This window comes from Oryctolagus cuniculus, chromosome 6 (assembly GCF_051225735.1).
Source record: "Oryctolagus cuniculus isolate XC-2025 breed Fujian yellow rabbit chromosome 6, ASM5122573v1, whole genome shotgun sequence".
Taxonomy (NCBI): Eukaryota; Metazoa; Chordata; class Mammalia; order Lagomorpha; family Leporidae; genus Oryctolagus; species Oryctolagus cuniculus.
The window spans coordinates 139,713,732-139,737,201 of NC_142872.1; positions in this window are offsets into that span (position 1 = coordinate 139,713,732).

Here is a 23,470-nt window from a genome sequence, read left to right on the forward strand (position 1 = left end):
AGGGGAAGTTACTTCATTGTTTTGAGAAGAAATATCTCTCTGCTAGAATAGAGAATACAGCAAAAGGGGAAAAAATAAAAGAAAGAACACTGAATACAGCAAAAGGGGAAAAAAATAAAAGAAAGAACACTGGTCTGAAAACCATTGCAATGACTCTAGAGAGAATTGACAGTAACTTTGACCAGTGGATATATATGGGCAATTATGAGATATAGTTAGATTGTGGATTCATTTTTAAGGTAGGCTTGACAGCACTTGGTAAAGGATTGTATGGGAAATATGAAAGAGATGACTCAAAAATGACGGATAAGTCGGTGCCTGAGAAACTGAAAGAATAGTTTTTTTTTTTCTTTACTGAGAAATATAAATAGTAATAGAAGCATGTTAAAGGAAGAGAATGAACAAAACTGCTGCTCCTCCGCACGCGGAGGAGCCGCACCGGACCGGGCGCTTGTTGTTCCCTTTTTTTACAAGTCCTTTCTATAGTAAAGTAAGAATAAGTAAACAGCAAACTCCCAAAGCAAGAATGAGTAGAGAGAAATGAGAAAGAACGAAGTAACGAACTTCCCCGCGAACTCTCCAACGCACTCTCCAACCAACCCACACCACCATGCCGTCTCTCTCCTCCTATATAGTCCTCTCCACCAATCCCAACTCGGCTGCCCACACGCCGAGCACGCCGCTCTCCTCCAATCAGGAGCAGCTCCTGCAGCTTGTCAAGTTGGTGAGAGGCAGCTGGGTAGAAGCTGTTTACTTCTCTCCCAGCGCCATATTGTGGGAGAGCAGATGCATAGAATAAATCTTAATTCCAGTAACAGTATAGTCCGAATTGCTCCCCACAGATCCCCCTTTCTTTTTATTTTTTGGCGTTGATACGCGCCTGTGTAAAGTTCAGTGTGATCTTCATGCTATTGACTCTTGTTTGTCGTGCTACTTCAGAGTTTGTTGAAAAATGTCCCGTATTCCAAAGATCCCAGGGATTGGTTATTCATTGTTTTCTTCCTCAAATGGAGTTTTCTTCTTCTAGACCTTCTGCTGGCAGGTTTATCAACCGAATTCTTCTCTCAGGGGTCCATATTGGTTGTGCCGCACCCTGTGGAAAAAAACAAACGGCGCCTCGTACTCTTCTGAGTAAGGGGAACGGGCCTTTCCATTGGTTGTCCTGTAAATCCTTCCACATTACCCACTGTATTGATTCCTTATCAACTGATTGAGTATGCATTTCTGCAGGTGTTTTACCGTTCTTTTTCTTGTTCAAAAAATTAATTGTATAAAGAGCTAGGGCCAAGACATCCTTGTTGGATGTGGCCATTTCCCCTATTCCCCCTTTTTGTTTAATTATTAAATTTTTTAAATATAAGTGAGCGCGTTCTACCACAGCTTGCCCTTGTGGATTGTATGGAATACCGGTAATATGGGAGATTCCGAATTCTTTCAAAAATGCAGCAAAACGCTTTGATGTATACGCTGGGCCGTTATCCGTTTTGATCACATGAGGAACTCCCCAGGCTGCAAAAGCCTGCAAGCAGTGTTGGATTACTTGTTGTACTCCTTCTTTATTCATGGCTGTGGCCATAATTACACCTGAGTATGTATCTACAGTGACGTGAACACAGCTTTGTCGCCCAAAAGAGGGGATATGTGTAACGTCCATCTGCCAGATATGTCCTGGTTTAAGGCCACGGGGATTGGCTCCCGCAGGAATCTTTGGAACTATGGTAACAACGCACTTTTCACAGGATCTAATGATATCTTCTGCTTGCTTGCGGGGAATATTAAATTTAAAACTTAAAGTGTGGGTGTTAACATGCCATTTAGAGTGATATTCTTTAGCTTGTTCCAAAGCGGTGCATGCAAGCAAGAATCTTGAATAGTGATCTGCCATCATGTTTCCTCGAGTAAGTGGGCCAGGTAAATTAGAATGAGCTCTTATGTGGCCTATGTAAATAGCATGCTCTCTTTGATTTAATAACCCCTGAATTTCACTTAGATAAGAATAGACTGAGGAGGATTTAAGAATAAGGCACTGTGTAGCAAGCATCTGAACTGCATTCACCACATATGCACTATCAGACAAAATATTCATGGGTGCACTCTCTCTGCGTAATACTGTTGCGATAATAGCTAATTCTGCATGTTGTGGAGAAGGGGATGCTGTTAAAACGAAATATCGTTGATTGTTAAATATAGCTGCTCCTGTTCCGCCTTTAGCTCCATCCGTAAATACGGTAACTGCCCCTTGAATTGGATCCCTTCGCACCTTCTGCACCCGTTTTATTGAAACCTGTGTGCAGAAGTTAACAAATGGATGGCGAGGGTAGTGATTGTCAATCTCTATTTGTAGAATGAGAACTATGTATGCCCATTGCCAGCATTCCCTTGTAAAGGCTTCTACTGCCTCTTGAGCAAAGGGAACTACACATCGCTTTGGAGTCTTCCCCGCCATTTCTGTCGCCTTTTTTATTGCTGTTAATATTAAATCGGCCACCGCAATGCCTTGGGTGTATAGTACACGCGGTGCATGTGAATGTGGGTATACAAACAACAAGGGTCCTCCTTGCCAAATGACTGCAAAGGGATACAGCTGTTCCATAAAAATTAATATTTCTAGGGCTTGTTGTGGATCACATCTTTCCATCTGCATTGCTTTAATTTGTTTTTCAATTTTCTGTAACGCCAAGCGGGCTTCTATTGTCAATCTACGAGGGGAATCAAGCTGGGCATCTCCTTCTAAAATATTGAATAATGGCATCATATCTTCGGTAGTTAATTTACAATAGGGCCTCAACCAATTTAAATTGCCACATAATTTTTGGAAGTCATTAAGGGTCTGTAACCCATCTATTGCAATTTCAAATTCTAATGGGGTTACCTTTGCAGAAGTTACTTTAAGTCCTAAGTACTGTACTACTTCCCCTTTTTGTATCTTCTCTGGCGCTACTTGTAACCCAACTTTTTCCAAATATAATAGCAGCAGCTTATATGCTTCCATTAGGTGACTTTCACTTTCAGCCGTTATTAACAAGTCATCCATGTAGTGTAAAATTTGTACTTTTGGGCACTGTTGTCGAACCGGCTCTACTGCCTGGTCAACATATAGCTGGCATATGGCAGGACTGTTAGTCATTCCTTGGGGAAGCACCTTCCATTCATATCTTTTGTCGGGACCTTGATGATTAATGGAAGGTACGGTGAAAGCAAACCTCTGAGTGTCTTGTTCATGTAGAGGTATGCTAAAAAAGCAGTCCTTCAGATCGAGTACTATTAGTGGCCAATGCTTTGGGATCATAGTAGGAACCGGGAGTCCGGGTTGCAATGCCCCCATGGGTTGCATCTGCTGATTAACAGCCCGTAAATCATGCAACAACCGGTATTTCCCTGATTTTTTCTTTATCACGAATATTGGCGTATTCCATGGGGAGGTTGATGGTTGCAAATGGCCTGCCTCTAATTGTTGTGATACTATATCATTTACCGCAGCCAACTTTTCCTGGGTAAGGGGCCACTGTGGTATCCACTTTGGCTTGTTGTCCAGCCATGACAATGGCAGCGGCTGCATCTCAGTGGCCCCCACGAAAAACCCGTGTCCTGTCTTTTAAAATCGCCTTTGGGCTGGGCTAGGTCCCTTCTGCCTTCTCTGGAGCCTAATCCTCTCTCCTGATATCCCTTTTTATACATAATACGCCGTCCTGTAGAACTCTCCAATTGATCCTCATTTGTTAACGTCAGTCCCAATTGTTCTAAAATGTCTCTTCCCCATAATGTGATGGGGAGTGCACTAACATAAGGTTGCACATTTCCCTTGTTCCCTTCTTGATCCTGCCAATGAAGCACCTGAGCACTCCTTGATGGTGTCATGGCCGCACCTAGGCCTACTAAAGTATTATCTCCTGGCTGAAGGGGCCATGACTTCGGCCAATCATTTTCCGAAATTATACTTACATCCGCACCTGTGTCTAGCAGGCCCTGAATCGACTTTCCTCTAATGGTTAAGGTCCACAGAGGTCGATCTGCTAGAGATAGGGACAAGGCTGCAAATTTCTCCCCTTGGGGTCCATGAACGTCCTGCGCTCCAATCATGATCAGTATTTGAGCCACAGGTTCTTCTGGTTTGATTTGAATAATACCCTTTGTAGATTGTATTAGCACTTTTAACTTATCAAAAGGTAACTGAATGACTCCGGTGATGACCATTAGGCCTCTCAAAGCATTTGTTTCTTTTCCTACGATTATTCCAAGTCCGTTATGCTCCGCTGAAATTGCTTCTGCCCTCACCTCTATGGCTTGTGGCCCCATTTGAGGTGTCAGTACCGAATATTCGGTGGCTCGTAACTCTGCGCGGTAAATATTTGGTTTTGGGACCGTGGCACCCACCGATTGTTTTGGCCCCGGGGTGCAGGGGCCCACATTCTGTTTTTTTGCTGTTGACCATATACACCTGATCTTCTTATGGGGCCCGGCTCATTTGGCATCCTCTGGGGATTGCCTGCGCTGTTTATTTTAAAGTAACATTCACTGACCCAATGATTTCCTCTTCTACAGCGTGGGCAAAGGCCTGGTCTTCTCGAGTTCTCTATGCCCTGCCGATCTCGGGCTGGAAATCTGGCCCTACATTCCCTCATTAGATGCCCTTCTCGACCACATCTAAAGCATATACGTCCCCTCATGTTCTGTCTAAATTGTCGGGTTACTGCTACTGCAGCATGTGATCCAGAAACTACATCATCCATGACATCCCTACAGATTTTCAAAAAGGTAGGGATGTCCTTATGCTGCCATGGTCTAAGAGCTTCCCGACATGTTTTATTGGCCTGTTCATACGCCAATCTTTTGACTAAGGGCATTGCTTCTTCCACGGTTTCGAAAATGTTTCCTGCTGCTTCCATTAATCGGTTCACGAAATCAGCGTAAGGTTCGGTAGGGCCCTGTACTATCTTAGTTAGGCTGTGTCTTACTTCTCCTTTTCTGGGTATCACCTTCCAGGCTCTTCTTGCTATCTCTCTCACCTGTAAGAGGACAGCTGTTGGTAATCGGGCCTGCTCATCGGGACAGGCAAATCGCCCTTCTCCATTTAACATTTCCTCATCCCATGCTTGATTCCCTGTTTGATAGTTCTGCTTTGAATATTCTCGCGCAAATTCTTTATAGGCAGCTAGCCACAAGAGGAAGTCACCCCCGCCTAACACCGCCTTTACTAAGTTTCTCCAATCCTCAGGTATTAGGCCTTGCTGCCCGATGTTATCAAGGATTGCCTGAGTGTAACTTGCATGGGGCCCATACAATTGTACTGATTGCTGCAACTCTTTAAGTAATTTATGGTCAAGAGGCGTCCATCCCCTGTTTCCCTGTGGATCCTGAATTACAGGAAACACCTGGCCTGGTTCCTGGTACTGCTCCCAAGCAGGTTTTCTATAAACAGCTCCCCTTTGCTTGTTTTCGGTTCTTGGCCTTTCTAGCTCCTCCTGCATACCTACTCCCTCCATCACTCCTTCTTCCTCCCACTCTTCTTCAATCTCATGGGGAAAAAAGGGGCTTTTCTTTACAGGAGGAAACTTTGGTAGTACCAATGGGCGATACCGGGGTGGTGATTCATCCTTTATGGTTGAATTTGCCAGCCTTGTATGGCCAGGCATCTCTCTCGGGGGCGAGGTTCCCTCCTCAGCTTCCTTCTCCCCCCCATAAGCTTCCTGGCTCTCTAAATCCTTCTTTGATTTTCTTCTCACTTGTTCGTTACAATAGTTGCTCGCCTGGCTGCCCTGCCATAATTCTTCCTGCATTTCACTCCCCTCATTAAGCAACAACTCGATCCCTTCCGTGGGGTTCTGAAGCACCTGATCAACGAGTTGCCACAGCTTCAGCACTTCTATCGGTTCCCCAGCCTCGCGCATTTTCCGTCCCACCTGCCTCCACTGCTGTGGAAACCAGGGGGACGTCTCTACGATTGCTCTTACGAATGCATGAATTTTCCTCCCCCCTCGTTTCCCTTGCTTAGAGGAAAAGCTGCGACGAGGTGGGGAGTAGGAAGAGAGAGAGAGAGAAACCATATTTAGCCCATAGATGATCTTTAGGGAGAAACAGAGGATGGTGCCCAGGAGGAGGAAGAGGTAGCCAGTGGGCAAAGAGTAGCCAAAGAACTCCATTGTCTGTACCGTCTGTGACATGTTGGAGCAGTGAGCGTAATGGAAGACCGAGTCTCCCAGACGTTCCCAGTTAATACCTCCTTCCTAGCTTCTAATTTTCTTCCCCCGCGGCTTTTTTTCCTAGGTTCTGACTAGCTTTTCACCGGCACTCTTTCCGTCCGGCCTTCCCCTAGGCTCTTTGCTAGTCTCTCTCTCCAGTAATTTCCCACTTCTTCCCGGTCTTTCCCTCCTAGGTTTCCTATCCGAGTCACGGCACCACTTGCTGCTCCTCCGCACGCGGAGGAGCCGCACCGGACCGGGCGCTTGTTGTTCCCTTTTTTTACAAGTCCTTTCTATAGTAAAGTAAGAATAAGTAAACAGCAAACTCCCAAAGCAAGAATGAGTAGAGAGAAATGAGAAAGAACGAAGTAACGAACTTCCCCGCGAACTCTCCAACGCACTCTCCAACCAACCCACACCACCATGCCGTCTCTCTCCTCCTATATAGTCCTCTCCACCAATCCCAACTCGGCTGCCCACACGCCGAGCACGCCGCTCTCCTCCAATCAGGAGCAGCTCCTGCAGCTTGTCAAGTTGGTGAGAGGCAGCTGGGTAGAAGCTGTTTACTTCTCTCCCAGCGCCATATTGTGGGAGAGCAGATGCATAGAATAAATCTTAATTCCAGTAACAGTATAGTCCGAATTGCTCCCCACACAAAACTTTATTTTTTGCTATTGAGATACCTACGAGATACCCTGTTAGATAGTCCGGGGGAATGCTCATAAGTATTTCATGTTGTGCTGATTACTTAACAGAGTTTAGTGTCCTCTACAACCTTGAGTTTCTAAATGTGTAGGACTTATTAATGGTAATTTATAAAACCAATGAATACTTGGTCTTAATCCTGGATTCTGAGGTAATCACTTTTCTAAATTCTGTATCCAAATAAATCCTTATTAGCTTGGTACGCTTTTTCTCTGTGTCTAAATAATCTTTCTACCAATACAATCACGAAAGTTCCATGCCTTATTTTTCCTTTACCTTTTTCCACACCAAAGTTCACATTCTCACGTGTGTGCATGCACTCTGTCTCATATTTGTGAAAGTGTCGTTAGTGGCAATGTCTTTTTACATTCATAGTAGGCAAGGTCTTTCCTTCTGCTTTTTTTCAGTCTGTTAGTGTGTGGTTACCTAAACACTAGAAAATAGGCCATCTTATGTTTCTATGTGGAAAAAATAAAATATTGCAGAGATCAAAATGATAAATATAAACTACTATTTGGGAAATATTTCTCTGTAGTACGTACTCATATTTCCAAATCCCAATTTTATAAACATGAAATACAGACTAATTTAATGTTTTGAGAACTTTTGTGATAGATTTTGCCTCAACTATGAAAGAGTAGAGATTTTTGTTTTAGTAAAATACAGTTATAAAAATGCTTTGCTTATAAGCACAACCAAGTTTCTAAATAAAGCAGTGACAGTTTAAAATTATTGAAACCTACACAACAGAAACTTTGGTAAGAGCTTAAGTGAATCTCAGTAAATTCCACAGATATTTTGTTGGCCTTTTCCCATTGTGAGAATTCCTTTTCAAGTTTATGGAGAGGAGGCAAAATTAAGAAAATAGATGGAGCTGGCATTGTGGCATAATGGGTAAAGCCACGGCCTGCAGTGCCAGCATCCCAGATGGTTGCCTGTTCGAGTCCTAGCTGCACCACTTCTGATCCAGCTCTCTGCTATGGCCTGGGAAAGCAGTAGAAGATGGCCCAAGTCCTTGGGCCCCTGCACCTGCATGGAAGACTCAAAAGAAGCTCCCGGCTTTGGAGCGGCACTGTTCTGGCCCTTGCGGCCACCTGGGGAGTGAACCAGCAGATGGAAGACACCTCTCTCTCTCTCTCTCTCTCTCTCTGCCTCTCTCTGCCTCTCTGTAGCTCTGCCTTCAAATAAATAAATTTAAAAGAGAAGATGATAATATAGTCTAAATAGGTGTAGCCTGGGTTTCCACTTTTATTTGCCTTGCATCTGTTTTTAAAGCAATAAGCCAAGGAAATTAACCCAATGAGTGTGACTTTGTTGTGTTCAATTTTGATATAAAGGCGTGCATGAGAGAATCCAATAGAGAGTGTTGGTCCGATGGTTTGTAACTGGACATTGGTAGAGTGGGAATGTTAAGGGGTATCAATTGCAAGATTTAAAAGCAATAGGTGCACTTAAATTACCAGGATGATGATTTGAGTCCCAACTTTGCCCATCTCCTATTTAACACAAAGCAAAACAACCATGCCACCAAATTTGGGGGATCAATCTGTGACATGTTAATTTAAGATAGTATCTCCTTATCCTATTTTCACTCACATGTGGAAAATACCACACTTGGATGCCTCAGTATGTGTACTTTTTTATCTCTCCTCTGAGGATGCTGTCCCTTGGATTCTTTCTTTATTACATATAAACATTTTAAAAAATGAGCTTTCTAAACTCTGCTTTACCATCATTTGCTCAGAGAATTTCCTTAACACTTGATCTTAATCTTGCCTGCATGCACCACGTGCAGGGATATTACTATTGTTTTTATTATGGCTTTGTGTTCACTTTCTTTCTAGTACTACACATATTATTTATCAATATATTTAATTAGGTACTTATGGATTGTATATCCCCTTTGTAAAATGGCTCTTTTCAAGATGTAACAACTGTAGTGTCTTACAACGTTTCATGCATCATGGAAAATTGATAATTATTTACTAAATTGATGTATCAACAATACCATTATTCTCTGTTCTCTTCTCAGCTCACCCAATCAATAGGATTTTGCTTTGGTGCCTGGTTTTAAAAAGAGTACTTAATTTGATTGACACTTATGGGTCCGAATATGAGAAATCAAACAGACTTTCTAGAATTATGTTATTTCAGTAAGTATTTGCTGAAACAGATTTGGTGTTTATACTGAAATTAGCCAAATTACCAATTAAAAATATCTGTGAAAATCTTCATCATCTCACGGTTAAATAATTGAATCAAACATCTGCCTTATGGAACCTAATGGGTTCCTTCACAAAAAAATACCTGTTCCTGTTTCTGGGCCTGGAACTGCAACACCGAAGTTTCATTTCTGAACCCACTTTCTTCTTTTACCTAGAAACATGTTATCCTGGAAACATTCATTCCTTTATCTATGCATTTCTAATTGATGGGTAAATATGTAAAATGTCCTGAATTTTTTAAATTAATTTTTATCTCAGAGTATGCATGTTTTAACATTTCCTAGGCTCAGATTTCTCTGTTATGTAATGGGAATATCTGTTCTTTTAAGATTTTATCGATTTATTTGAGAGGTTGAGTTACAGACAGTGAGAGGGAGAGACAGAGAGAAAGATCTTCCTTCTGTTGGTTCACTCCCCAAATGGCCACAACGTCCAGAGCTGGGCAGATCCTAAGCAAGGAGCCAGGAGCTTATTTCAGTCTCCCACGTGGGTGCAGGGGCCCAAGCACTTGGGCCAATTTCTAATGCTTTCCCAGGCCATAGCAGAGAGCTGAATTGGAAGAAGAGCAGCTGGAACTGGAACAGGTGCCCATATGGGATGCTGGTGCCACAGGTGGAGGATTAACCTACTGTGCCATGGTTCAGGCCTACTGTGCCTATCTGGTTCTAATATGTGTTATAATTATGCAATGATATGAACTAGAGCTTTGGGATTATCAAAGACTGTTAAGAGTCCTGCAACTTCTGCTTAGCAACTTTTTGTCTTTTAACAGTATCCCAACCTAAAAGCCAGGAATAAATATAACATCTGCTTCTTTGGTTGTGTTATATACTTAATATATCTTGAGTGCAAAGGTCACACCTAGGCACACAGTGGGCATGAAATAGGCAAAAATTACTAAGGAACATGGTGATGAGAGCAGAAAGTTGATCATGCAAATTATGAATACAATAAAGATTTTATGTTGCGGCTAGCACCGTGGCTCACTAGGCTAATCCTCTGCCTGTGGCGCTGGGACACTGGTTCTAGTCCCGGTCGGGGCGCTGGATTCTGTCCAGGTTGCCCCTCTTCCAGTCCAGCTCTCTGCTGTGGCCCGGGAGTGCAGTGGAGGATGGCCCAAGTCCTTGGGCCCTGCACCCCATGGGAGACCAGGAGTAGCACCTGGCTCCTGCCTTCAGATCAGCGTGGTGCACCGGCCACAGCGCGCCAGCCATGGTGGACATTGGAGGGTGAACCAACGGCAAAAGGAAGACCTTTCTGTCTCTCTCTCACTGTCCACTCTGTCAAAAAAAAAAAAAAAAAAAAAGATTTTATGTTGCATACTAAGAAACTATTTCATAGAGTGATCACAAAGAATAGGCAGTTCCTCTGAGGAAAGGCTACTTTACTGATGAGATAATTAAATAGAATTTAACAAGAATAATAGGTTTTTCCTGATGGGTAAAGTAGAGATGTGTTCTAAGAGAAAGTGTGATAGTGAGGGTGAAGTAGTGAGAAATGGTACAATTCTCTTAGATTATCATTTCCTGGAATAGATGGGGGTATGTCACCAGAGAAGGGAGAAGGGGGAGAATAAGGGGCAAATATGTTATTTTTATTTATTTATTTGAGAGGTAGAGTTATAGACAGTGAGAGAGAGAGAGAGAGACAGAGAGAAAGATCTTCCTTCCGTTGGTTTATTCCCTAAATGGCCGCCAAGGCCGGTGCTGCACTGATCCGAAGCCAGGAGCCAGAAGCTTCCTCCTGGTCTCCCATGGGGGTGCAGGGTCCAAGCACCCGAGCCATCCTCCACTGTACTCCTGGGCCACAGCAGAGAGCTGGACTGGAAGAGGAGCAACCGGGACTAGAACCCAGCGCCCATATGGGATGCCAGTGCTGCATGTGGAGGATTAACCAAGTGAGCCACGGTGCTGGCCCCAAATATGTTTTTGATACAGATAGGGGACAATCCCAGAAAACCTTTTGGCTGTGATTTGGTGGGAAATAATTGAAGGGTGTGAAAAATGGAATCACCCATTGTCTAAGAAAACTTAAGTAACTACATGGTTACTAAGCAACAATACTGTGGCAGCATCTAATACAGCTTGTTACACGTACATGGATTTAGCTGATACAAAGTAAGTGAACCCAAGTGGATTTAGACAATAGATCACTCATGGTACAGTAGCTGGCATGAATTCCTTGTTTGCATCACCCCATTCTGTAGTTCAAGTTCCATGGGACTGATGTAGAAATCGGCTAATTGGATAGTACACAGTCATCTTTGTCACAGCTGACGAATGCTAACTTTAGGGGACTACAAGTAGTGTAATGTAACTGATGGGAAATCTGTCCATCTTCCTTTCTAGAGAGGAATAATATGTTTACTATCTTGGAATATAAGCAAATTTTCTCTGGGCAGATAAGATTTTATCTTGGTAATCTTGGAATAAATTTTGGGGGAAAAGACAGTTTCTACATTTCAAAATTCTCTGTGTATAAATATTGTGAATGGACAAAAAGAAATATAAGAGGATCACTGAAATTTTTTTTCTCTCTAATAAGAGAACATTCAAGCAGAAAAAATTAAAATTTTTTACACAAAATTATTAATTGGGTACCATGTGATGTTTCAAAGTGTGAATGCATTATATAGCATCCAATCATGCTAAGTGTATCTAACTCTTCAAATACTTAGCATTTCTTTATGGTGAAATTATATATCTAAATATCTAAATTTGCACCAGAATGTGCTTCTTTTAATTCAGTTGAGTAATGACTTTTTAAGGGCCATCATATTATAGCATAAGAAGCCAGAAATTATAATGGTATATAAAACAACTGGTAAATTTGGTACATATTTTAAAATCAAATTACATAATTTTTGGAAGATAAAGTATGAAAAAATGTTCAAGAATGAAGCATACTGTTTTGGGTTCAGTAGTTGGGTAAATTGCTTATCCATTATTACCATGGTAAAAATTGGGAAGTAGAATCAATAGTACTATTTGGATAGAATGCTCACACTTACTAAATCAAGTTCCTTTAATATTATTCGAAACAATATCTAGTAATTATGCAAACAAGTGAAAATGAAAACTGTCATAAGTAACCTGGGGCTCCTGATCACTCCAGCTTTAGATATTTAAAATGCTTATTGGTTGTTCAGTTGTAGAATTTGAGTATTGAAGACAACAGTGTAGTGTTCCCTGGGGAGGTAAGATGGAGGTATGATTTTGGAGGTCATCAGTTACTGGAGGCTGCATGAAACTATAAAAGTAAATAATATGACTAACATAAATACTGTAGATATAAAAGATTTGAGAAGGAGTCCTAGATTAGTTTGAGAAGAGAGAGTAGTACTATAAAGGGGACGAATTATACTAAGCAGGAATAATGGAAGAATACAGTTTCCATTACAGCAGAGATTTCTACTTGGTTTACAGATATATCATGGTCTCCTAGAAACATCCTTGGCATGAAGTAGATTCTCAATAAATATTTGTTGTAATAAACATTTTACACAGAAACAGTAGGCTGCAGATGAATTATTTAATTTGATGGTGAAAAATCATGAAACAGATAAAACATCAATTGAAGCCTCTTACTATGCATTATGCACATTACAAGCAAGGCAGAAAATCATTAGTTAGTGTCACAGATTTTTTTTTTTTTTTAACAAAGCCAGTGGAATCAAAACAATTAAGCTGATATATTGGCCTCTTCAGAACCCATCCATTAAAGTAAGTAAAATATTACAGAGCAATCTAATATATTCTTTAATATTTCTGAGTGTAATTTATGTGCAATAAAATGATGAGTCCTTATGTTTTAATTTTGGTGTAATTTGATATACTGTGCCCCTATCTACCACCATCCAAAGTCAGATATAGAATAATCTCATCACCACAGAAACTTCCCTCATTAGTTTATTCCAATCAACTCCCAAACTTTATATTCCCAATCCCCCATGCCCTTGAGTAAATAGCTTTCTGATTTGTATGTAATAGCGTATGTTGGGTATTTTCTGTTTCTTACCAAATAAGAGTATGAAAATATGGTTTGATTCTGATTTGTCTACTCTAATTCTATTTTATGAATATTGTAAGATTTTTCAAAGATTCTCTATTACACTGAGGAAGGGATACAATTAATTCTGAATTTCTACATTTTTATTAAGAATATATGTTGAATAATATAGAATTTTCTGCTGCATCTAAGGGAATCACATTGTTTTATACTACTCGTAGTTCTGTAAATTGATTTTATTTTTATAAAGATTTATTTATTCAAAAGAGATACACAGAGGGAGAAAGAAAGGTGGGGGATGGGGTTCCATCTACTGGTTCACTCCTCAATTGGCCTCAATGGCCAGAGCTGTGCTGATCTGAAGCCAGGAGTCAGGATCTTCTTCCAGGTCTCCCACGCAGGTGCAGGGCCCGAGGACGTGGGCCATCTTCTGCTGCTTTCCCAGGCTATAGCAGAGAGCTAGATCAGAAATGGAGTGGCCAGGACTTGAACCAGTGCCCATATGGGATGCTGGCACTGCAAGCGGCGGTTTTACCCACTATGCCACAGTGCCAGCCCCTGTAAATTGATTTTAATAACTGTATTTGTTTTATATTCCTGGAGAGAATGCAAACATGTTGCATGGTTTTCTTGAATTAAAATAAAAAAAGTGGTGTTCTACACTGAGGTGGAGATGACTGTAGCCAGCATGTTAGAGTGAATGTAATATCTTTTCTACACAATCCACCATGATCATGTAAATGGGAAGGGTTTGGAAGTCTCTCCATTTACCAAGATGATGAGGAATGCACTGACGGGTGGGCCACCAACATCTTGACAGTTAACTGGTGGCTTTCCTCCAAAATCTGTAATTAGAGAAACTTCTCCAAAAAAACCAAACTCAGTAATAGTAAGGATATTAGGACTGCAAAACTGTGAAGACCAGGCGTTAATACCTAACCATTTGTAACCAGGTATTTTCAATTATCTTCAAAACTGAATATCAGAATGACAGCCAAGTCTCAAACCACAATATGGAATATTTAGCATGACAAGAGCCAAAATAAATGCACAGTTAATAAGGGTATCTAACTTGGTTAGATTATAAAAGACAGATGATCATGAACCTGAGGAAAATTTCCCCAATAGAGCATCATGATAGTTTCCTCAGTTTATAGGTCAAAGTTATTTATTGGGGCCAAAGCAAAATGAATGGGTCAGTGCCCATGGGGATGGATCCTGCACTGGAAAATAAACCCAGCAGATACTACCTCACTTGTTACTCAAACAAACTGAGAATCAATTTACCACACTAATGCAAAACGTATAGGAAGTGGAGACTGGAAGCCATACCTTCTAGAAGACTGCTGACTGAAAGGTACGATTTGACATCTATGTTTGGAGGCCTCAAAGAATTTTTAGCAAATAATTTTCCATGGCTCTCTCAATTTGTACACTTTTTTTTTAAAAAAAAATTGTTTATTTTACTTGAAAGTCAGAGTTACACAGAGGAGAGGCAGAGAGAGAGAAAGGGAGAGGTCTTCCATCTGATGGTTCACTCCCCAATTGGCCGTAATGGCTGGAACTTGCGGATCCGAAGCCAGGAGCTTCTTCTGGATCTCCCACGTGGGTACAGGGGCTCAAGGTCTTGGGCCATCAAACTGGCACCCAGGGTTCAGGCCAGGGTGTTAACCTGCTACGCCACAGCACCGGCCCCATTTGTACACATCTTAAATCAATTTTTGCTTTGGAATAGGTCTGAACAATGTTTCTACCCAAAACAACCTTAGAAGGTGGAGACAGTGTTCTCTTCTGATGCAGAAGTAGTAGTTTTTTACTGACAATAATTAAGATACTATCTCCTTTTGGGGAGATATTGAACAACTTTTCTGACAACCACCCTATCACATACAATGATTTTGTAAACTTGGTGTCCCTCATCTGTGATGTGAATCCACTTGATGGTTTGTATCCACCAGAGTTACTTCCAGAACAGAGGGAACTAACATAAACATGAAATCCAAATTTCCTCTTGTAACTTGACAAATACAAGTCTTTGTCTTTGACACAGAAATCTCAAGTCTGTCTTTTACCATCATTGTTGAATGTTGGCTTCTTAGTTCCAAGGAGAATCAATATGAAATCCTTCTTAGTTCTTAATAATCCTTCACCACATTGCCTGCCTTATAGAGTTGGAACATAAATAGTTCAACTATTGAATTCAGACCTGTAGTTAATCTACTGTGTATGAACAGTCACTTGGTGGTCATTTTTTTCTAACAACTGTATATAAAATCAAAATAAATTTTCTTTGAATAAGGCATAACCAATGTATTTGATGCTTGTCCTGTGTGGTAGCAATTATAGTCTGAAAATTTGTATGTAACAGTTTCTTAAATTTCTCCTCCACAGCCAGGATTTTAATTGGTTAAACCAATCACATCTTTGAGGATATGATAAATAAACATCCTTTTACAGAACTAAAGGAAACAGGATTAGCAGCCCAAGCCTTGCAGCATTCAGACAGAATCTGGAGCATCATAATTGAATAGCATCATCTCCAGCAAGTGATAATTTTCACGTCAAGCACTCTATCAGTTATGATATCTGTGCTGCGGAGAATTAGCATCATCTCAAATAGATGGTATAAGGTCATAGATTTGTCAGATTTGTTTGTTTACATCTTGGTTGTAGAATCAGAATGAGCTTACATTTACTTGAAAGAGAAAATGGTATAGTTAGTTTTTCCCCAGGCATATATTGCATTCACTTCCCTTTCCAAAATATAAAACTGTGTGTGTGTGTGTGTGTGTGTGTATTTTGTTTTTATTCCTTTCATTCTGTCTTGTGGATGCAGTCTTCCATCTTCCATTGCTTTCTATTACTATGAAGAATTTAGCATTCATTGATGTCCATATGCATTAGAAATGAAATTTATCACTTTATGTCTGTCAGAAAATCATTTTATTTCACTTTCACTTTTGAAGGATATTTTCACTGGGTATGTAATTTTAGGCTTATTTTTTCTTTTATGATTTTAAAGATATCTTCCCACTGTCTTTCTGGCTTGACAGAAGAAGTCAGCCATCACTCATGTCATTTTTCTGTTTGTAGAATTTGGCCTTTTCTCTCACTGCTTTTAAGAATTTTCTTTGAAATTTTTAAGCAGTTTATCTACAATGTTCCTACTTACACTCATCCTTTCCTTTTATCTTCTTTGAAGTTCACTAAGTTTCTTGAATTTCTGTTTTTTTTTGATTTTGCAAAATTTTATATATTACATCTTTACACATTTCTTCTGTGCTTCTCGCTCCTCTAGTTTGCACACAATTACACATATGTTAGACAATTTGATTTTGTCCTACACATCTCTCACATTCTTTCATTTTTAAAATGTGGATAGCTTCTACATACCAATTTACTGTCAGTTTCATTGGTTCTTCTAATGCCATAGTTTTGTTAGTCATATCAAATATATCCTCTATTTCTGTTAACATATTTGTATTAACATCTCATATTGCTACTTTATTGTAAATGATTTTTCTCTGTAGAAATCCTCTTTTGTTTATGTGTGTTCTCAACCATTTCCACTAAGATATTTAATAAATGAATCATAATAGTTTTAATGTTCTTATGTTGAAATCAATTTTGCTGTATATAAGGTATACAACATGATAGTATGAGACATATGTAGTGAAGTGGTTACTATGAGAACAAAATGTACACATCCACCTTCTCTTGTAGTACCCATTCTCCACCATGGCAAGAATACCTATAATCTAATCATTTAGCAAAAGCACTGAATACTACACACTCCCTTCTTAATTATGGGATTCGTGTTCTACATTAGATATTTTGTCAAGTACATCATACATATTTTCTAGTTTGTGTTTAGATCATTAGAGTATCAAGTGTATCAAGATCATTTCTTTATCTGCTTCTCTTGCCCATTTCCTCTCTTGACCTTAGATCACATTTTCTTTAATTTTTGCCCAATTCACAACTTTTAAGATTTTATTCTCAACATTGTGTTGAGTTCAATAGAGGCTGAGGTAAATAATCTTTACCTTCACAGATGATGTATCCTTACTTTTGTCAGGTTGCTTTAAGATAACTGAATCAATATTATCTATAGTTGATCTGGCTTGGTTGTCTTGCTAAATCAGTAAGAGGAAGTTCAGCACTAGTTTCAAATATTCTGATAGCAAGATCAGGAGTTGTTCTTCTGCAGTATTTGTGGTCTGAGCATCAAAGTATCTTTGATATAAAAAAAGGATAAAGCCTTCAGTTTCATAAAGCACATTGCAGTTTCTCTGTTTCAGCATTTAGGCACTCTCACAGTTAGGATTTTTCACCAGCTTCAACCTTCCTACCCTATCCATTTTGCTCTTGATCAATCTCATTCCAATCTGTTGTTAAGTATCAAAACTTTTCCTTGTTTATGATAATTAAATATCTCTGATTTTTCTGGAAAATACATTTCAACAGGTAGCTACCTTTTCCTTGGTATGACACAGATTTAAAGATGCCCCTCATGCTCCCCATTTCTGGCTATTCATACCTGCATGCAATTCTTTATAATGCAGTAGAGACATGACCTGTAGTTTATTATAGCAACTCAATGTAATGTGAAAAGATATGCATGATTATATAAGAATATAGGAACCATTTCTAGAGTTGGTATGTCTCTCTTCTTCACTCTCATCTGTTTTTCTCTTACTCCCTCTCTCCTCAAAGTCATTGATTCTATAGGTGCAATGAAGGAAATATACCAGTTACTAGAAGGAGCTTGGATGTTTTAATAATTTCTCAGTTAAATCTATGATGAGAGCCCAAAACTGGGTGTCGCTTTAATTGTAGTCTTGTGTAGCATTCTTCAAAGTATGCAGAGAAGCAATTACTGATTTCTTAGGCATAGAAAGCATGGGATAATAACTGTGTATTATTTTAAGATACTAAGTTTGAAGTAGTTTGTTATGCAGCACAGGGAATTTTGGAAGGTCAGTCTGTCTTCAGGGTGTTCTTTCTACTTCTCTATCTTCAGCTTTCTATGTATTACCTGCATGTACTTGAAGGTTTGCTGTAAGTATTTTGGGGGGGGGGGCAAAGGAGGACTTACTTTGTGTCTTGTGGCCCTGAAATTTAAATTTATGATTTTGGTAATGCATACCAACCAAAGTAGATTGCCAAACAATATTTATAAATTTAGCAAGAAGTCCTTCTAATTCTCTATATCACTCTTTCTGCCAAAACACCCAAGTTGAGAGCCGTATTGGTCTCTCCTCTACTAGGAAGTATTTGGCATATACTGGCATTCACTTAACATGAAAGCTATCTTGTACAACAGTTACAGCAGGGTGATACTTTGTGGAGTTACTATCAGTCTGTAATATATTTTTTCAGGATTTATAATAAAAAACATTGTTGGATTTAGGAACTTAATGAGATCACTAATATCTGACATTTCTCAGATATATACTATTGTTTTAAATATATAATTATTTAAAAGGCAAAGTGTGATTATTTATGAGGCAAATGTAATTATTTAAAAAGGCTGAGATGAAAGAGAGAGCGAACTTAGAGAGATTGATATACCGTCTGTGGGGAGCAACTCGGACTAGACTAAGTTACTGGAATTAAGACTTATTCTATGCATCTGCTCTCCCACAATATGGCGCTGAGAAGGGAGCAACAACTTCTACGCAGCTGCCTCTCGCCAACTTGAGTGATGACCTGCAGGAGCTGATCTTGCTCCTGATTGGAGGAGAGCAGCGTACTCGGCGTGTGGGCAGCCGAGTTGGGATTGGCGGAAGAGGACTATAAAGGAGGAGAGAGACAACATGCACCAGGAACATCTATCCGAATAACATCTGAGCAGCCCCCGAGAGAGCCAGCCGGCGGTGTGCCGCTCCCCTGCGGAAGTGGGGAAAGTGGCCAGGGGGAACTGCCCTTCCACGGAGGTGGAAGGGTCGGCAGCCAACCCGGGAAGAACCAGCAGCAAACCCGGGGAGGGCCGAGCAGGCGAAAGAACAGCGCAGGGTCCTGTGTCGTTCCTCCATGAAGAGGGGGAGCGACATAATGGTGCCGTGACTCGGATATGAAGCCTAGGCAGGGCTTAGTGTCGTTCCTCCATGAAGAGGGGGAGCGACACCGTCCATTGGTTTACACAGCAGCTGGCATAGGTCAAGCCAAATACAGGAGCCAGGAACTCCAACTTGGTGGCAAAGGCTTAAGTACTTGGACCAGGTTCTGCTTTCCCAGATACATTGGCAAGGAACTGGATCAGAAGTGAAACAGCTAGGACATGAGCTGGCACTCACATGGGATGACTGTAGTGCAAGAGGTGGCTTAACTCACTGTTCCACAACTATTGCCCTAAACTATTATTGCTGATTCACTATATTGGTTAGAGTCAAAGGACATTGAAACAGGCTTCAGCTTCACTTTCTACATTCCAATAGCATGTTTTCTATAGGCAAAAATTCAAATATGGAGGCCAGCACCGTGGCTCAATAGGCTAATCCTCTGCCTGCGGCACTGGCACACGGGGTTCTAGTCCCGGTTGGGGCTCCGGATTCTGTCTCAGTTGCCCCTCTTCCAAGCCAGCTCTTTGCTGTGGTGTGGGAGTGCAGTGGAGGATGGCCTGGGTCCTTGGGCCCTGCACCCGCATGGGAGACCAGGAGAAGCACCTGGCTCCTGGCTTCGGATCAGTGCGGTGCACCGGCTGCAGTGTGCTGGCCGTGGCAGCCATTGGAGGGTGAACCAATGGCAAAGGAAGACCTTTCTCTGTCTCCCTCTCTCTCTCTCTCTCACTGTTCACTCTGCCTGTCCAAAAAAAAAAATTCAAATATGGGAGTTATTCCAACTTTCAAACATGTCAGTCTCTATTACCCCCTCAGAGAATGATTACTGGATGGATCCATGTCTCACTGGATCCATTTTAAGTGAAACATTAGATATCCATTTATTAAATCATCATTCTAAGCCCTTATTCTTTTTTTTTTTTACATTTTAAAGGTTTATTTATGTTATTTAAAAGTTAAAGTCACAGAGAGGGGGGGCGGAGAGGGAGATCCAGGGGAAGGAGAGATATTCCCTCTACTGGTTATCTCCCCAAAAGGCCTCAATAGCCAGGGCTGTGCCAAGCGAAACCAGGAGCCTGAACTCCATCTGGGTCTCCCAATTAGGTGGCAGGTGCCCAAGCACTTGGGCTATCTTTTACTGTCTTCTCAGGTGCATTAGCAGGGGGCTGGCCTTACTCTGTTATAGCAGAGGAATCAACAGATATCAATGTAGAGTCTAAACTTATATCTAATAATGAATATTGCTCACCATGTCTAAGTATTCTTCTTTCCCAGTGTATAATCATCTGAATAATTGTTACTACATATAAGATGGATTGGTAAGTTTCTTACAGTATATATTTGTCCTGGTGTTGAGTGTTTTCACTGTGAGAGTCCTGGACACACTTCTATCCTTGGATTCCAAAGCAGAAATTGGACATCAGTTTGGGTAATTATTTTTCTTTGCATGATTGCTCCTCTTTTACTATTACCACCTTCTGTGTTTCTTTTCGTTGTTGTTTTTGTTACTTGTCACTTAGGATTCCACATTCTATTAATCATCTCCACAATGACCTACAGATCAAGCATTTTTGCTTATTCTTCTAAGTTGTCCTGATATTTTGGAATTTGCTGCATAATGGCGTCTAGAAATTAAGTGCAGCTGTCTGGTATCAGTTACTTTGTGTCTCATCATCACATGGCCAATAATGATCCCAACCTTCTGTCTCCTTTTGCCACCATTAGACCTGACATATGGTTCAATCTCCAGTGAATATGTATAGGTGCATACTTATACTAAAAATAAAAAAGGTTGTTTAGATGAAGTTCAAATTTAATTGAGGTCCTGTATATTTTTTGATGACCATAAGTTTAGAGCCACCAAGTATTCTATTTATATGTTATGATTGTTTTGATAAATAGTATGATATTTTGGCCATCCCAAGGAACATGGTGTGGGGACTTATGACAAAGTATAACATATCCAATTAGCAGATAACTGGATTTTTATGATTCTGAATATTCTAAATATTTTATACTCTGAATATCCTATTTACCAGGGCAACTCAGGCATTTATGCTATGCTTAATCTGGGCATTTATTATCTCCAGGATACTAACAGCTATAGTAACAGAAAGTTTGCTATATTCTTGAGATTTTGCCAGAATATTATTATTCCCATTTCAAAAAATGTGACATGTTCACACTTATCCGTTCATATGTACTAGTCCCCTTGATCAAGCACCCTCAGTCTGAACCTCAATGATACTTCATGGCTCGTGGTGGCAAAGCTTGGTGGATCTTTGAATTTCTTCGGTATATAGTCACTTTCTACTTTTAATGAGTTCAACATGTCCCTAGGCAACTTGTGTTAATACAACACTTTTGGGGATGTGAGAGGATAGTAACTCTTTAGAGGATCATCAGTTTATTTTGTAGAGGGAAGATATTAAGTGTCTTCCTATGTGGAAAAATGAAACTCCATATCATGCACAGATGGTTCACCTATTCAATCTCTCAGTGGGTCTTCAGATTAATAAATCCTTAAATACTTCCATGTATATTCACTAGCCCAAAATTTGGTGTCCTAGCTTTACAAATTATGCCTGTCTTTAATATACCTAGCATGCCTTCCTTGCATTTAAGCATCTCTGGAGCTCTTACATCATGCTTATTATACCATGAATTCTATACCAGTTTGAGTATACTGTAAGAGACAAAGGCCTTTGTGTGTGTGTGTGTGTGTGTGTGTATGTGTGTGTGTTTTCCCAGATATGACTCATGGCTCCTATCCTGCACTTTTGTCCATTTTACTGCCCTCATTTTACTCTTATCACACAGCAGGACTTTCATGTAGCTTAGGAATAAATAGGCAATGTTACTCTTCTTATAAGCATTATTTTCCTTATATCTTTCAAATCATCATCTCACCCAACCAGTTAAAAAGTGGGCTGTTTTCCAAGGTCACTGGTGAAATGTTCTAGAAATAGGGCTGCTAAAGTGCACACAGGATTATAAGTGCTCCATTTTCCACTCAGGGTATTCTTTACCAGGTGGGCTAAGAGGAGCCATCTCTAAATCTTCATCTTACCAACGTGTTTTCTCAGGCCACTCCCAGTACCACTTGATCTACTTTATGTCCTTGGAGAAACAGATTCTGAGACAAAATTAGATGTACTCCCTTTTCTTTGAAAAAAGTTGTGAAGATTAAAAAATAAGTGCAAAGTAACCTCTGAATATCCTATGACTGGTTTGATATGATGTCTTACGAATTGATCTAGTATTGATAGGTAGTCTATGGTGTCTTCCTGTTAAAATAAATAGCTTCATAGAACATCAACATCAGACAATGCCAATCTATAACCCTTACCATTCAACACACACTAAGATGCCTCTTTAATCTATACATAAGACATGAAAATTATCTGGGGCATAAATTATCAAATATTCCCTTTCTCCATTTCATCTGGATGATTATTTCTTCTTAACCAATCAGCTTCATCCTTTCTCCAATGTGACTTCTTCATAGATGTTATTAAAATACACAATCGTCAATTACTGCCATTTTCTGTCAGCCTTCAATTCAGAGCTAAGCTGTTCTTTCTTAAGTCCTCCCCTAAATCACTTAAAATAACACCACATCCTAATCTTCCTGACACATGTAACTGAAACATCCCATGATTTCTGAGTGTGTATTTTTTCTCATAGGAATCAATAATAACTCCACTTTTTCCAGGGCAGGAGTGTTTCTGATACTTTCATTTTGCTTGACAGACACAGACAAGTTAGAAGAACTAGGAAAAAACAGGGACAGTCAAACAACAATACAAATAGAAGAGTAGAAATGATGGAGGGTTGAGTAGGAAGAGCCTCAGAATACAGCTTCATTCTTAGAAAATGTCATTCCGGCAAATAGGTAGTAATCAGGCAAAGATTTATTATTATTTTAAGTGTCCTTAAGTTGGCAGGAATGACTCAGTCCTGACACCAACCTGGGGGAAGCGCAGCCTCAGTGAGAATATTGGAATCAATTCAGATATGTGGCAGCTTACGACCATTGTACTGTTGTGCCTCACACAACAGTGTATCTTGAAGGGACATTGGAGTGGTGCATATTCATACTGTAGACAGAAAAAAGACAAGGAACAGTGACATGGGTTGAAGGCTAATATTTTATCATGGATGAAAGATAGTACAATTCGTACAAATAATGGACAGAAGGGTAGTTTCAAGATGAACTGCAATGGCTGGAGCTGGGCCAATCCAAAGCAAGAAGTCAGGAGTTTATCCAGGTCTCCCAATTGGGTTCAAG